We start from the raw sequence: 17,526 nt of genomic DNA, 5'->3' as shown, positions 1-17,526 counted from the left end.
AAAAGAAAAGAAAAGAAAAGAAAAGAAAAGAAAAGAAAAGAGGAACTTGTTTCTGGTCTGAAGCAGAAATATCCTATCTCATAGACTGATATCATGGAAAGAGCCTGGTATTGAGTTAGTAGAGTTGCATAGAAGTGCTGGAACCTGTATATAAGTCCGTAAACCTTCATGAACCTCATTTTCTTACCTATAAACATGGAAGACAGGACCAGCCCTCTAAACTCACAGGTGTGTGGACAGGATTAAATGAAATAAAATATGTAACAGTAATTAATAAATTGCAAGACATTGTTCTAATATAGGCAATAATTAGTACTTAGTGATAAAATATGAACACATAAAATGGACTAAGAATATTTACAAGCTTAATATTTACACACCTTAAGAGTTTGAAGAGATGATAAGGTAGCTTTTGTTGTTGTTGTTGTTGTTGTTGTTGTTGTTGTTGTTGTTGTTTTAAAGTAAGCTCCATGGGAATGCAAGCTGGTGCAGCCACTCTGGAAAACAGTATGGAGGTTCCTCAAAAAACTAAAAATAGAACTATGATCCAGCAATTGCACTACTAGGCATTTATCCAAGGGATACAGGTGTGCTGTTTCCAAGGGACACATGCACCCCAATGTTTATAGCAGCACTATCAACAATAGCCAAAGTATGGAAAGAGCCCAAATGTCCATTGATGGCTGAATGGATAAAGAAGATGAGGTATATACATACAATGGAGTATTACTCGGCAATCAAAAATAATAAATCTTGCCATTTGCAACTATGTGGATGGAACTGGAGGGTATAAAAAAAAAAAAAAAAAAAAAAGGAACTGGAGGGTATTATGCTAAGAGAAATTAGTCAGTCAGAGAAAGACAAAAATCATATGACTTCACTCATATGAGGACTTTAAGAGACAAAACAGATGAACATAAAAGAAGGGAAACAAAAATAATATAAAAACAGGGAGCGGACAAAACAGAAGAGACCCATAAATATGGAAAACAAACTGAGGGTTATGGGAGGGGTTCTGGGAGGGGGGATAGGCTAAATGGGTAAAGGGCAGTAAGGAATCTACTCCTGAAATCATTGTACTATATGCTAACTAATTTGGATGTAAATTAAAAAAAAGAAATAAAACAAGTTTAAAAAAAAATAAAGTAAGCTCTACCCCCAAGGTGGGGCTCCAATGCCTGGCACTTGAGATCAAGTGTGGCATGCTCTATTCACTGAGCTAGCCAGGCATCCTGACAGAGTAGTTTTTTTTTTTTTTTTTAATTTTTTTAAATGTTTATTTATTTTTGACAGAGAGAAACAGAGCATGAGTGGGGGAGGGGCAGAGGGAGACAGAGACAGAATCCAAAGCAGGCTCCAGGCTCTGAGCTGTCAGTACAGAGCCCCATGACTAGGGCTCCAGCTCACCACCAGCTGTGAGATCATGACCTGAGCCAATGTGAACCCTCTTAACTGACTGAGCCACCAAGGCACGCCAGAGTAGTTTTTTTTATGTTTATTTATTTTTGTGAGAGAGAGCAGGGGAGGGGCAGAGAGAGAGGGAGACAGAGGATCTGAAGCAGGCTCTGCACTGAGAGTGGAGAGCCCTATGTGGGGTTCCAACGCAGGAACTATGGATTACAACCCTAGTGGAAGTCTGAAGCTTAACATACAGAGCCACCAGGCACCTATGACAGAGTAGTTTTGAATTAAATCAGAGATTGGGCCTATTTTCTAATTAAAATAAGCTTGCTATTTGTGTTTTATATCTGATACATGCCTTTGTTGTGAGAGGAATTGGGTATTTCACATGTGTGTCAGATTACTTACTTCAATATAATACATTATGTGAAGCTAAATTCAGAAAGAGTGCAAAAAATAATGTATGAAGATTTTGTGACAAAAAAAATATCTCAGGACATTTATTAGAGCTGCAAGGAATGTTTGAGATGATATTTTATAAGCCAGAAAACAGAAGAATAGAGGACTTAAACGACTTGTGCAAATTTTCAGAGCCATGAAGTTCCAGGGTCAAAAAATAAAACCAGGGGTTTGGACTCCAGTGTTCTTTCTGTTACACCACATTGATGCTGGGGCAACTTCTGGCTACTGGTCCTGAATGGAACCACTGGATATTTAGATAATCAGATTAGGTTGGAAATGTAGGGAAAGGAAAGAAGTGTTAATAAGATCACTGTGAAATAGCAAGTAGGTTTAGGGGAAAACTCAGCTCCTGTAAAGGAAAAAAAAAAAAAGATTTTGTATCCTTCTCCCACACTGGTAACCTCCTCCCTGCTTTACTCTTCTGCCCTTCTTTTAAAGCCTGGTTACATTCTCACATGTGTCTTAAACTTTTGCATGCTCTTGCAGTCCTAGGACACTGGAGAGATTCCTCGTCTGATCAGCACGCCAGAGGACAGCTCTTCCAGGAAAATGAAATCTTTCCAAATCCCCAATCAGAGAGAGAAAGAACGCGGCCACTGGGACAAAGTTTGTACCGGAGGCCACGAAATCACCGCCCCCCCCCCCCCCCCCCCCGAGTCCCTGCAACATCTGAGAGCTTGAACTTTCTTCCCTCTATTCCCACAGCCCCAAGGAAACTGTCTTGAGTCCTCGTTATAAGGAGGCTTAGGGCGTGAACTAGGTCATTCTTCCAAGTGTCTGGGGATGGGCTGCCTTGAATTTAATTTCTCCTCTCCACTAGCTTCCAGTTTTACTCTTTCTTCCCTTCTCGGTTCTGGAGGGAGGCATCCGCGCGCCCCGGGGCTAATCGCCCGGTTGGAAATCAGGATTGGTGCCCCGGAAGAGGCTTTTTGGGGAAAACGGTGGTGGGGCCGGGTCGATAGTGCCAGTGCTCGTTTTCTCGCAGTTGGCTGGAGTTCTTGTTGGCCAATGGATACCTGTGTCTTTCGCCCCCACCCCCGAGCCCCCCATCGCGTCTTGCCGCCTGGGAGAGGGTTTCGGAGGCCCGGAGGCAGGCAGGCCGGCAGGATGCGGGCTCCACCAGAGTCGGGCTGCCTGGCTTTCTACTTCCTGGCCCCAGAGAGCCAAGGGCTCCCATCTTCCCCTAGCAGCCCCCCGCTGCCGCCACCGCCACCTTCCCTGGCAGCGGCTGCTAGATGACGGCGCCGTCACTGGTTGGATTGGAGCTGGCGGCTCAGACGGGACACCAGGGTGGGGGAGTTGGGGAGGGAGGGTGTGGGCAAGGGGGAGGTCAGCTCTGGGCGGGCGCTCCGGGGACCCTGCGCTGCCCCCTCCAGCAGCTGGAGCGGCACAGCAGCATCAACAGTCGCCGCCGCAGCCACAGCGGCCACAGCAGCGCGAGCGCCAGGCTCGCAGCGCGGCGCTGCCGAGAGCAGAGGGGCGGCGGCGCCCGCCCCAGCAGAGCCGAGCCGAGCCGAGCGCGCAGCCGGGCCGTCGCCGCCGCCGCCGCCTCGCAGATGCCATCACAGCAACAAAGAGCTCGCTGAGCTGAGTGCCGCGGCGAGAGCTCGCCGGGAAGCCTCCGAGCGGGCTCCGGGAGCCGGGCGGCAGACGGAGGAAACGCGCGGGGGGTCTGGGGGAGGGACGGGGGCAGAAGATGGCCAAGAAGAGAAAGCCCTCCAGCATCAAGGGTGAGTTCCGCTCCGTTCTCACCTCGGCCCATCCCACCTCGCACCCGCGGTCCGCCCCTGGGGCCGGCCTGTTTACATCCAGGCTCCGCCAGGTGGTAGGCAGCCTGCAGGGGAAGAGTTTGCCTTCTCCGGGAGGTGGAGGGACCTCAGCACTGCTGCACCTCCCTGTGTCTCCGGGGAGACTCTGACAGGAGTTTGTCCCCTTTTTCTAACGTGGGGAGACCTGGAGATTCTTTCTCTCACCCCACCCTTTTTCCTACTCCGAGAGCTAGGTTATCTGTTGCACGTTTCCCCCTCAGGGTAGTGGGGATACAAGAGACTCTGCGCTCCTAGCGTCTCATCCTTATCGGAAACAGGATGCGTGTGTGTGCGTGTGCGTGTGTGTCGGTGCGCGCGCGCGCGCGCGTGGGAGAGAAATTGAGAGAGGGAGAGAGATTGAGAGGTTTTCCCCGTGTGTGTGTGTGTGTGCGTGTGCGCGCGCGCGCGTTTGTGTGTGTGTGTGTGTGTGTGTGTGTGAGAGAGAGAGAGAGAGAGAGAGAGAGAGAGAGAGAGAGAGAGAGAGAGAGGGAGAGGGAGTTTTTTCCCTTGGTCTCTTCTATTCCCACCTCCCAACCTTCCCCCTCCCACCGCCCCTTCATCCATAGGGTGGCAAGTTCTGCATCCATTTTACCTCCATCCTGAGGAGGAGGTAGCAGCTTTCTGGGTCTTCTTTTGCCCAAAGGTCAAGAGTTGCTACCGGCCAGGTCCCTGCGGGCTAGTTCCTTCTTCCCGATGTGGGTTGGCAGGCAGTGACTCTAGTCTAGCAATTCCCCTCTGTTGCTCCTTTGCAACCGGGGGTTCCAAAGTTGGAAAGTTCAGGGGAGGAGAAGCGATGGCAGAGAGGACAAGAAAGAGCTCGGGAGGGAGCCTCCTGAGCTGCATCTGGCTTTGTGGGGCGGGAGGGTGCGTCTGGACTCTCAGAGTGCGGTGCGCCGGGAGCCGGTGTACTGGCCTCAGGAGCCCGCAGCGGGGATTAGAAGAGGTCGCCGGTCGCCGGCTCCCTCCCGCTCCCAAGCTCGTGCAATGGAACCGGTAGTGGCCGAGAGGTTGTGTGCAGCACTGTGGAGAGGTGGAAGTCGGCTCCACACTACGCTCGCAGAAGGCTGTGCCCCTGGGTGGGTGGGGAAGGGCTGGACCTCAGCAACTTGGGAAGGAGGAAGGGACGGTGCTTGAAGTTGGATTTCGACCCATTGGGTCTCGTGGCCGGGGAGGCGGAGACTTCTTGTGCTTTAGGGTTATATAAAATAGGACCACCCCTCTGAGATGCCAGTGGATACATTATTGAAGGTAACGGCTTGGTTTTAGCAGCGCGTTGGGCTTTGGCGTGCTTCTTGCTTTTTCCCCAAGTCCTGCTTGTGGGAGCTTAGCTCCACTCTAGAGGTCACTAGGGGGACACAACTTTATCTTGGTGCTTCAGCTTGCTTTTTAATTGCTCCGGGGTTCTCAAATCACTTATTGGAAAGGGCTTAAAACCATGATCCTTAATCTTTTGGAAGATGTTACTACAAAACACCGGGGTTCTGTTTGAAACTGTAATATATGTATAATAATTTTCTTGCAATGTATTTTCTTTAAAATATTACAGTTCCTGTAAAATAGAAAAGGTCTTAAGCCTGAATTTTTTTTTCTTCCAATGAATCAGTACATATTTAAAGTGGTAGATGACTAAAGGAAGAATGAGAGAATATACTCATCTACAATTTCCTTACCACAATATCAGATCATTACTCTAAACCAAGATTGACAAGGTGCATTAGTTGCACTTTTGGTTAGCTCCTTTTTTATGGAACCATATGGCATGATGAGCGAAACAGAAGGACTGTTTTTCAGCATTGCTGATGGGACTATCCATTGGCAGGAATACATTTCATACCCACCCCAAACCTTGCAATTGTAAATGGTCCATGAACAGTGGAAAAAATTTTACAGTACATGGCAGCTAGAGTTGGTCTTACTCTTGAAATTAATCTGGGCAGAAGCATAAAAAATACAAAAGAGACCAAATTAATGAGAAGTGAACTAGTATAAGAGGTTTGATGAAAAAGACACCTCCTCTTTAGTTCCTCCCCACCCCCCCCAAAAAAAAACACCAAGAAATTTTTGTTTTGGATGCCAAGATAGGATTGTGTGTATTTCCTTACATTTAATTTGATAGTGAAATAATTGAAGAATAGAGGTTAATAGAGTTTTGTCATTTAAGTGTTAATAGTTCCTCTGGAAGAATTAAAAATCAAGCTTTCCTAGGATGTGTGGTTTCAAGAAATTTCATTGCAGTTTTTAAGAATAAGGTTTTCTTATACTACATGTTTTCCTTAAAGGGAAAGTTATGTTATTTAGCGCTTACTGATTTGTGGGTATTTTTTTCCCCTCACTACTAATGTTGGATTTCTTTTTTTAAAACCGGTTTATTTAATAATTCTTAGAAGGAAAGATGCCCCCCCCCACCTTTTTTTAATCCTTGGAGTTTCACTTTAGCAAAGCAGGTTTAGTGGTGATACTTTATAGATAACAAAAGCAAGCCCAGAAAGTTGTAACCCATTGACTTGCCTCAATTTTTCCTTTTAAGAGAAGATCTCTACAAAAGCATTTGACTGCAGGCTTGCTGAACTGCTTGCTCTCAGACATCTGCTTCTAAGTTACAACCAGCTAAATAGGGACTGCCTGGTAGAAAACCAAACTGTTAAATTGCTAGCCTTTTTCTTTCTTTTGGCAGCCTGCTCAGGTAAACTTTGCAGGATAATAAACCATAGGTTTAACAATATTCTATGCTGTGTTGGTTATCATCTTAGGAAAGCTGCTTCTCTGCTTAGCTACACTGCATGGGGGAAGAGATCATTTGTTGGAGCATGTGACAGGCAAGTTGCTCATTGGCTTCTGAAGTCCTAGCAATAGACGCTACATACCTAGAACAGACAGAAATTGGCCAAAGGGAAATGTAATTTCTTAACACCGACAGAAGAATAAGATGAGTTCGCCATATTTCTCAGGGAATACTGACATTTATTTGTGATACCTCATCAAAAGGACAGCTTTTCAAAGAGGGAAATGGAATATTTATCAATCCAATATTAATAATATTTTGTTAAAAAGTGTAGTCCATGATCAATCAAAGTCTTACAAACACAAGTTAGTTACATTAGTTATGGTGATATTAAACACTGCTCCCCTCCTTTCCAATATTAGTATAGGATTTCTCAATTATTTAAGTTTATTGGTTAAATTATGCTTGGATTCATCTTCATGCATTCATTCAGCACATATTTACTGAGTACTGGATATGTATCAGGTCTGTGCAAAACACTAGGGACACAGTGATGAACATGATGGACAATGAAGAGTACATTAATAAGGGACCTAGAAGGAGCAGGTAAACAAATACATGAACAGGAAAATTTCACAATGATAATAACATGAAGAAAATAAAATAGGACTAACAAACAAAGGGAAAAAAAAAGAGAGACAAACCAAGAAATAGACTCTTGACTATAGAGAACAAACTGATGTTACCAGAGGGAAGGGTGGGTGGGGGGATGGGTGAAATTGGTGATGGGGATTAAAGAGTACAAATCATGGGAAAAAAAAAAGAAAGAAAATAAGATGATGTGCTAGAAAGCGATTATATGGTTACTTTAGATTATCTGAAGAGGTGACATTTGAGCTGGGAACCAAATGAAGTAAAATTTGCATGCCAAGTACTGAAACATAGCAGTCTCAAGGCAGGAATGAGGTTGCAGTTTGACATGTTCAAGTACAGAAGGAAAGCTGGTTTGGCTGGAATGTAAGATCTGAGGTAGAGACAGGTGGGGAGAAGCCAGATCTTTCTGACCCTAATCAGGATTATACATTTTATTTTAACTACAGTGGGAAGCCAACTGGATTGATGCTCATTAGATGTTGGGATTATATTCTTATTCTTAAGGATGATTTAAAAAAAATTTTTTTTAACGTTTATTTATTTTTGAGACAGAGAGAGACAGAGCATGAACGGGGGAGGGTCAGAGAGAGGGAGACACAGAATCTGAAACAGGCTCCAGGTTCTGAGCTGTCAGCACAGAGCCTGACTCGGGGCTCGAACTCACAGACCACGAGATCATGACCTGAGCCGAAGTCGGCCGCTTAACCGACTGAGCCACCCAGGCGCCCCATCCTTAAGGATGATTTTAGAGAGAACAGCTTTCATATGTTGGGGAGCAAGAATAATTCCTGTCTCTTCAAAGGTCCTCCTAGCTGGACTAAGAAATAAATTGATCTGAGACAGATTAACAGGAGAAAACCAAATTTAATAGATGCATAGACATGGGAAGTCCAAAGACAACCAGGCAAAATGAGCTATCTTTGTTACTCTGAACTAAGGAGAAGGTGGGTAGAGGTCTGGGATTTCAGAGGAAAGGAATGCATTTCACAGGGTGATAAGAAGAGCGGATGTTTGGTAATTAGATGTTTGTCATACCATACAGATGGGTCACTCCAATAAAATCTATTTCTATTAATAACCCTTATTCTGGGAAGGACCCCCCAATTTAGATTCTTTGGTGTGGTTAAGGGAGGGACAAAAGTTTGTTTTGAGCGGGCAGGGTCTCAAGTGCCTTCAGCTCAAATTAATCCATATGCCAAAGTGGCACATTGTGTGTGTGTGTGTGTGTGTGTGTGTGTGTGTGTGTGTGTATAGGGGTGGTCTGTCCTGAACCCTACATGTACATCAACTTCTTAGGCCAAGTGAAGCAACCCAATGAACTTCACTTTTCTTTTTTTTTTAATGTTTATTTTTGAGAGAGAGACAGAGTGCGAGTGGAGGAAGGGGCAGAGAGAGAAGGAAACACAGAATCAGAAGCAGGATCCAGGCTGCAAGCTGTCATCACAGAATGTGGGGCTCAAACCCACAAACTGTGAGATCATGACCTGAGCCGAAGTCAAGCTCTCAACCAACTGAGCCACCCAGGCGCCCCTGAACTTCACTTTTCTGAAAGGTCTAGTTATACTCAAGTGTCCTCTCTACTACTTACCAAAATACCTACAATATTTTGTGCTGAGATATTGATAGCATTTCTAGAAATTTCTGATTGAAAAACAATTTTAAAGAGAATGTGGTAAAGATTATCAGGTTAGTTACCCACCTAGCAAGCCTCTCAAAGAAATTAAATCTTTGGAAAAACATATTGTAATGTTAGAAAGGAGAATTATAAAAAGTCTGGAACATGACTGACTGTGCAGTGGGCAGAATGTGGAAGGCAGTGGGAGGGATTCCTAGGAAACAGAATGGAGTCCATGAAAGAAGAATGATGGTGGGAAAGGAGACCTAGGAAAGCCTCTAAGACAACATCAGCCAATTCATGATTTTGCCAAGAGACGCAGAAGCCTGATGGGAGGGTGTTCCAAAAGAAACACTCTAATTCAAGCACAAAGGAAGTTCAAATCAGGGTACCTTTATGCTTTTGACTGATCTTTTACTTGTGAAGCATTTATAACAATAAAAGCCTACAGGCTTTTAAAAAATAGCTTTGATTTTATTAATCATTCTTAGGTTGTTCTTATGGATTACAAATCTTACAGATGAAAGCAGCATGAAATAATTAATGATAAAAACTGCCATTTGTTGGAGGTAGCCGCTTGACAGCTAGGTAACAGGGAGAGTGGCTCTTGGGTCTCTGATCTTACTGTGGAGATGTTGGCAGGGGGAAAATGGGGTCTGTTGGATGATTTTCTGCTCCCTGAACATTTGTGACTAGAAAGTGCCATGGTACTTATGGAAGATATAATTATTTTGAAGCTCTCCACTGCCTTCTTCTACATCCAAACTGCTTCTTTGCCAAGGATTAACAATGAGAATATACTAAGAATTTTTATAGCTTCAGGGCTTTGTTTAGCCCCCTCCTTCTCTTTTTTTGTACTCCAAGTCTCTCTTTGGAGTCTAGCAAGGCTGGTATACCTCAAGGATTATGTAACTAAGGATGAATCTGGCCCTTAGTGATACTGTAACACAATGTGTTTATGACATCATCTCTTTTCCATACTACTGACAGTCATAGTATGTTTGAGTTAGAAAAAATTCTCAGAGTTCATAGAGTTATTGGAGGAATGAGAAAGAGGTGAGTGCTGCTGCGACATATGAATAGTCTATGTAAGGAATTTGGTTAAGATTATTATTTGTGAATACATATTCTATATAAGCCAAGATTTATATCTTTAAAAACATTTTTTAATGTTTATTTATTTTTGAGAGAGAGAGACAGAGTGCAAGCAGGGGAGGGGCAGAGAGAGAGGGAGACGCAGAATCTGAAGCAGACTCCAGGCTCTGAGCTGTTAGCGCAGAGCCTGATGTGGGGCTCGAACTCATGAACCGTGAGATCATGACCTGAGCTGAAGCCAGTTGCTCAACTGACTGAGCCACCCAGGTGCCTCTCCAAGATTTATATCTTGGTTGCGTATGTTTATATGCATACATGCATGTATATTATTATATTATATTATATATTATTATATGCATGTATACGTATATAATTTAAGTCAAGACATATATGTCTTGTTATATATAATTATATGTATAATAAGATATAATTATGTAATTTATATCAAGACATATATATCTTGAATTTGATCAAGTTTACTCTTTGTAAAGGCATTCTACATAATTGAAGATATATATCTTGATACATATAAAATAGAGCTCAGTTCCCAATTTATATTCACACATCACTCTTTATACATGTGAATGAATATTATCTGCATTTTGTATATGAGGAAATTGAGATACAAAGACATTAGGTGCTTTCTTGAGGTCTAAGAGTAAATTGTGTACTCTGGATAGAGGCATAAGCAAGCCCTGTGACTCTTTTTCCTCTATGTCCAATATTTTAATATCTGTTCATTTTCCTCAGGGTTAATCAACTCTAACATAGAAAAGTAGATCCTCAAGTTTTTTTTTTCCCCTGCTGAATCAAGAGCATGATATATCTTCTTATATTTTCCTCAGAAGTGTCACAACTTTATTGTTTGCAATCCACTTTTAAAATTAAAAATGGGGGTCAGTTAAACATCTGACTCTTGATTTCGGGTCAGGTTATGGTCTCACAGTTTGTGGGTTCAAGTCCCGCATCTGGCTCTGCGCTGACAGCCCTGGGCCTGCTTGGGATTCTCTCCCCCTCTCTTTCTGCCCCTCCCCACTTGCACACACTCTCTCTTTCTCTCTCTCTGAAAATAAATAAACTTAAACAAATTAAATTAAAAATACATTGCTAAGGTGATAGAGATGAGAAGGCAAAGCAAGGTGAATAAAGGATCTCACGTTTTGAAGTGATGTAAACAGAAATGATGCATCCTAGTCAACTCTAAGATAGATCAGGATTATTTTGTCATTTATATGTGAAGCCATTTGACTGTGGTGGTAGCCAGCTTTCAGGATGGCCTCAATGCTCTTTGCCTACTGGTATTCACACCCTACATTCTCCTTTCCCACACTGAATCTGGGCTGACCCGTGTAACCAGTAAAGTACAGTAGAAGGCTATATTGTACATAAAGGCATGTGGCTTCTGCCTTGCTCTTGTGTATCCTTTGCTCTCTTATATTGCTTACTTTGGGGAAAACCAGCTGCCATGTTGTGAAAACATTCAATCATCCCTGTAGAGAGGCCCATGTGGGAAGCAGCTGAGGCCACCTGCTGAGAGCCAGCCATATAAGGGATCTACCTTGGAAACAGATCCTCCAGCCCAGTTAAGCCTTCAGTTTTCCCTTGCTCAGTCAACATCTGACTGAACTTTATGATACCCCAACCCAGAACTGCCCAACCAAGCTGCTTCTGGATTCCTGTGTCACAGAAACTGTGAGGGATAGTAAATGGTTACTATTGTGGTAAGCCACTAAATCTGGGGGTAATTTGTTACATAGCATTAGATAATGAATACATATGTGTTTCATTACTTTTGTGCTTCTATCTTGGGAGATAGAGACCCTCTCAGTGGTGTGTGTGTGTGTGTGTGTGTGTGTGTGTGTGTGTGTATGTATATATATATGTATGTATATTAGGGAGATGTGTACGGAAGAATGTGTTTTTTTAAAAAACCCTCTACTATAATGGGATTAATTTACTTATTTATACAGTTATTCTAGGGCTTCTCCTGTACCCTATCTGCCACTTTCAGTCTCCTGAGAATAAAAGGAACACTCTGATTTACAATTTTCCTTGCTAATATCAGCACTGGCCTTAAATTTTAGCCCACTGTCTTACTTTAGTGAGCCTACTTTAGTGAATTGGACTGAAAACCTCAAGTTCTTTTTTCTGTTTTCCTTGAGTTCTTTTTAGCAGCCTGTTTCCTCTCCTTTTTTTTTTTTTTTTTTTTTTTTTTTTGGTCCTCATCCCTAGCTCCTTTGTTTCACTTATTTTGGAACGTACTTCCAACTAGAAACCCCAACAAACTAGACATCAGAGTGATAAACAGGACATAAAAGTCCTAAAATCCCCCAAACAGCCCAAGATTTCACAGATCCCCAAACTGAAAAGGCAGAAAGTCCCTTAAAACCTAAAATCTTCCAATAAAAACCTCTCCTAAGTTCTATTTATCTGTTCCTTTCTGCCAAAAGGAGATCCTTCTCCCTCCCAGGCCAACTAGTGCTTTGATGTATGACCAGGAAAATGAGAAAAAGGATCAAGAAAAAAAAGAATGCTGCCATCCCTTTTACTTCAGGATGGGATATTTGTGCACTTTATTTAATTCATTCATTTGACAAATATAAGTTGTATGCTTACTCTGTGCTAGGCACAATTCTGAGGGACTTACCAGAAAAAAATGGAGCTGTGGTCAGGTTTACATTCTAGATAGGGAAGACAGACAATGGAAAATAAACAATTAGCAAATTGTTGATATTAAAAATTGAAAAGTGTTGTGAAAAAAAGAAAAAAAATTATTCATGGTGAGGGGGATTTGCAACACTGGTAACAGGATGATGGAGGGGTCAGTTGTAAGTGGGAATATGATGGTTAGGCTAGGCCTAATTGAAAGGCAATATTGAAGAAGATGAAGTAGTTATTCATGGCAGGACAATAACCTTCCAGAAAGTGAGAAAAGCCAGTGCAAAGACCCAAAGTTTGGCATATATCTGGAATGTCTGATAAACACAAAGGAGGCTGAGTGGAGTTATAGAGGAGAATAGAAATAGGAAAGGGGTCAGGACGATGAGACAGGACCTCTAGACAATTTAGACAATATAAAGGACTAGTTGGGAGTGCCTGGTTGGTTTGGTTGGTGGAGCATGAGACTTTTGATCTTGGAGTCATGAGTTTAAGCCCCACATTGGGCACAGAGATTACTTTTGAAAAAAGATCATTTGCTTATTAATAAAATAAAATAAGGGCTTCAGCCCTGAATGAAATGGAGCACCACTGCAAGTTTTTAACAGAAGAGTAATGTGCTATGACTTACATTTTATTATTTTATGAATTTTTAAAAAATATATATTTTTAATTTTAACTTTTTTATTTTAGAGAGAGAGAGCACACACAAGTGAGGGAGAGAGGCAGAGGGAGGGAGGAATGGAGGGAGGGAGGGAGAGAGAGAGAGGGAGAATCCCAAGCAAGCTCCATGCTCTGTGTGGAGCCTGATGTGGGGCTCAATCCCATGACCCTGGGATCATGACCTGAGCCAAAATCAAGAGTCAGATGGATGCTCAACCAACTGAGCCACCCAGGTGCCCCAGATATGACTTACATTTTAAAAGAATTGTTGTGACTCCTGTGTTGAGAATATCCTATAGGGGCAAGGAGAGAAGCTGGAAGACCAGTAATGAGACGTTTGCAGTATTTCAGTTGAGAGGTGCTGGTGGCATTAGCATGGCAGCAGTGAAGGACATGGGAAGTGAAAGGATACTGAATGTATTTTGAAGTGAAGCTAATATGGTTTCCTGAATTAACTGTATGTGGAAGGTGAGAGAAAGCTAGGTGTTATGGACCATTGCACAGTTTTTGGCCTGAGCAACTAACAGGATGGAGTTGCCATTCAAATGGTGTTAGAAAGTTGTGGGTGGGGCAAGTTTAGGGGGAAGGATCGGGAACTCACTTTTGGACACATCTGGGTTTGAAACATTTATTTGATATTCAAGTGGAGGTGACAAGCAGGAAGTTGGATATATGAGTCTGGGAGAGAGGCAGTTTGGGAGTCATCAGCACATAGGTGGTGTTTAAGAGCCTGGACTGGGTGACTCACTAGGAAGTAAGTGCAGATGGAAATAAATTATCTGAGCCCAGGATTGTTGCATTATTAAGAGAAAGGGGAGAAGAGGAGGAAACTAGTAAAGGAGATTGAAAAATAGCAACTAGTGAGTAAGGAGGAAATCAAGAGAGTGTGGAGTTCTGGAGCCAAGGGAGAAATTGTGCAAAGGAAGAGAGGAGTAATCAACTGTGTCATATGCTGCTGCTAAGTGAAGTATGATGAGAGCTTAGAAATGGCCACAGGATTTATTAATGTGAAGGTCACTGCAAACCCGGACAAGGGTGGTTTAACTGTAGTGGTGGCAGTGATGGTCTGAATGGAACAGGTTAAAAGAGATGGGAGGAGATTAGAGACGACTTAGTTAACTCTTAAAGGGTGTTTTGGCAAAGGGAGCAAAGAAAAGGTGCTGTGGCTGGGGTGGGAAAAGCAGCAGAGAAGAGAATTTGATTTTCTTAATGTCTGAGAAATAATAGCAGATTTTGTTCCTTGTCGTGTGTTACTGTGTGCTTTTTGTCTTTGACCTCTCTTACTCTTTTACTTTATGGCTGCTTTTCATGACAGTTTCCTGGGGAGGTAAGGAAGAATTTGTGTAGAATGACTTTGTTTCATTTCTTTTTCTTTTTCTTTCTTTAAATATACTATCTTAAAAATGAGCCTGGGTGGCTCATTCAGTTAAGTCTCCGACTTCAGCTCAGATCATGATCTCCCGGTTCATGGGTTCAAGCCTCGCATGGGGCTCACTGCTGTCAGCATGGACATAGGTGTCATCCTGTCTCCTTCTCTTTTCGCCCCTTTCCTGCTCTCATTCTCTCTCTCTCAAAATAAATAAATAAAATTTTTTTTTAATTTTTATGTTTATTTTTATTTTTGACAGAGAGAGAAAGAGAGAGAGAGAGAGAGAGAGAGACAGAGCATGAGCGGGGGAGGGGCAGAGAGAGAGGGAGACACAGAATCTGAAACAGGCTCCAGGCTCCTAGCCATCAGCACAGAGCCCGACGTGGGGCTCGAACTCACAGACCGCGAGATCATGACCCGAGCCGAAGTTGGACGCTGACGCTCAACCGACTGAGCCACCCAGGCGCCCCAATAAATAAATATTTAAGAAATATTGAATATAGCATTAAAAGAGGTGTATCAATGGACCTCCAGGTGAAATATTTAATAAAATATGCCACAATAGGAGAAAGTTGCCAGAAGAGAAAGGTTTATCAGTCATTGTGTTGCTGGCTGCAGTAGTCTATCCTCTCAGGTGGAAGGCTCAAAAGAACTAAAGAAAATTTTAAAAATACTGTAGTTCTTGACCAGATGCACTTCTGCAGTGACTGTGGGCAATCTCACAGTCATGACTTGGGTAATGCTATTGGGATCTAGTGAATAGAGACCAGGGATACTACTAAACATTCCATAATGCCCAGGACAGTCCCTACAGCAAAGCGTGATCTGGTTTGAACTGTCAATAGCGCTGAGGTTGCAAAATTCTGGGTTAGCCCCATCATTTTTCCATTCTTCCAGAGAGAGGCTAGGAAGCTGCTTCTGAAAAAGGAATCCAGAAGAGCTGGCTTTACCTATCTCATCTTCTATGTTTAGACAAGGCACAATTTTTTAACAATAATTAGGGTTCAAACTGAAAATATTTCATTTTTTTGTTGGTTTGTTCTCTCTTTGTCCTTGCCTTTCTCCTTCCTTCTGGTGGTTACCATTGCATATTGCAGTTTTTTAATAAACTTAGGTAGTTTCTCATTAGGGCTCACATTATTAAAGAAGCATTGAAATCACAGTAAAAATTTTGTTGTTCAGTTGAGGAACAACAATTTCACATTGCTGATTCCTGTTCTGCATCTGTCTGAATATTTTGTGAAACACAGGATCGGGAACACAATGCTTTGTTAAGTTTTAGCTCTCTCTCTCTCTCTTTAATGTGAAAGGATGAGTAGCCTCCCAGATTACTTTTTTTGTGGCTTCTTCTGGCCACTAGGACTTTAGTGGAGAGCTGCACTCTTACTAATCCTGTCAGGAAAGGAAGACTCTGACCAAAGTCAGGACTGGTCCTAAGTGCTAGAGCAATTTTCCTGTAGGATCAAAACTAATACAGCACTATATGTTAATTATATTAGAATTGAAAAATAATAATAAAATAAAAATTTTAAAAAGTATTGCCATATTCACTGTGTAAATTATTTTTCAAAATCCAGTTTTATAAGAAGCAATTAAAATGTATGCATTTGGAGAACTTACAGGACAGGTTCTTTGTATAAATTTTGTAGCTCATTGGCTTGAGTTTCAGTGTTCAAATCCAGAGACACCCCCTCCCCACTGAAAATATAAGATTTTGAAATTGACCGTACAATTTTATTAAAAATTTATTATCACTCCATGTTTGCCTTACCAAAAAAACTCGAAAGTCATTTTAAAGTTTATCCTACGATAAAAGAATTAGATAAAAAAATAAAAAGTCATAAAATGAAAAAAGAAATACTATGGAAGCTATTTAATAGATATTCATACTTTACAAATTCAAGTATTAATAGCATTTTTCAGTTTGAATTAAGCTCTTTTTCTTCTTATTCACTGATCTCCTCCTCTTATTCACAGTTCTTTTGTTTGGCTGCAGAAGAATGTCATCATATTCTTTTCCCATGGCAATGACATTGATTCTGCTGATTTAACACCTTTACTATAGTGAAAGAGTATCAGTGAATAAAGAAGGACCATTATGTTGTTTAAGAAAGTTTTTGCTCATAAATAAATGTGCCCAGAGATATTTTAGCTGTTTGAGGTAGGATAGACTTGAAGTTACAAAGAATAGCATTGGGATCTACCTCTTTTCTCATCTTCTTAACCACTAAGAAAGTCTGACATTGAAATGTATACTTTGTAAAACTTTGTGGAAACTCTAAATTGAATAATTACCACACTGCCACACATAAACTTTTATTTAATGATCTGTAGAAACAACACAAAGACTAAAGGACATAGGCTTCACATACCTAATTCTAAGATCAAGACTCTGTTTTAACTTCTGTAAATTCTCACTACCTGGTCCTGAATTAATGCCCTAAGTATGATGAAGAAACAAATTAATAGATTATACACAAGTATATGTGGGTCAGAAGAGGCATGTAACCTTTTTAACCTACTTGGGAAAATCCATTTTCAAGTTTGGGGCAGCATTAAATGGTAGAAAGTGATATAAATTAGAAATAATTTACTAAAGCAAGTCTTTGAGAAATTCTAATGGGCATTTTAAAAAGCTAATTGCTTACAGTAAAAGGACTGAAATATCATGAGTATTTAGAATTTTTGTGAGTCTAGACTTCCTTTCCATTATTTGGTCCTATTTAATGGGTTTATACTACATCTTGTATTTTTGAAAACTGTTTTTTTTTTTTTTTTTTAACATGGAAGCAGAAAAATCTTGAGAACTGCCATTGTTAGACCAGTAGTTCAATAATCATCAAGACCTTGGGGATGGGAAAGTGGTTAGATGGCGTTCTTTTTTCTTTTTTCTTTTTTTTTTTGAAGTTTATTTATTTATTTTTGAGAGAGAGTGCAAGCTGGAGAGGGGCAGAGAGAGAGAGAGAGAGAGAGAGAGAGAGAGAGAGAGAGAGAATCCCAAGCAGGCTCTGCTAACAGCAGAGAGCCTGGTGGGGCTCGATCTCATGAACCATGAGATCAAGACGTGGACCAAAATCAA

General features: G+C 41.7%; 1 pseudogene; it reads right to left on the bottom strand.

Annotated features, from left to right (window-relative positions):
- Positions 1-4,325: 4,325 nt before the first annotated feature.
- LOC115521373 overlaps positions 4,326-17,526 on the bottom strand; it is a 74,848-nt pseudogene continuing 61,647 nt past the window's right edge.

Source organism: Lynx canadensis, chromosome C1, assembly GCF_007474595.2.
Source record: "Lynx canadensis isolate LIC74 chromosome C1, mLynCan4.pri.v2, whole genome shotgun sequence".
In the NCBI taxonomy this organism is placed as follows: Eukaryota; Metazoa; Chordata; class Mammalia; order Carnivora; family Felidae; genus Lynx; species Lynx canadensis.
Note: the sequence above shows the minus strand (reverse complement) of the source record. Positions and strands in the feature narration are given on the sequence as shown.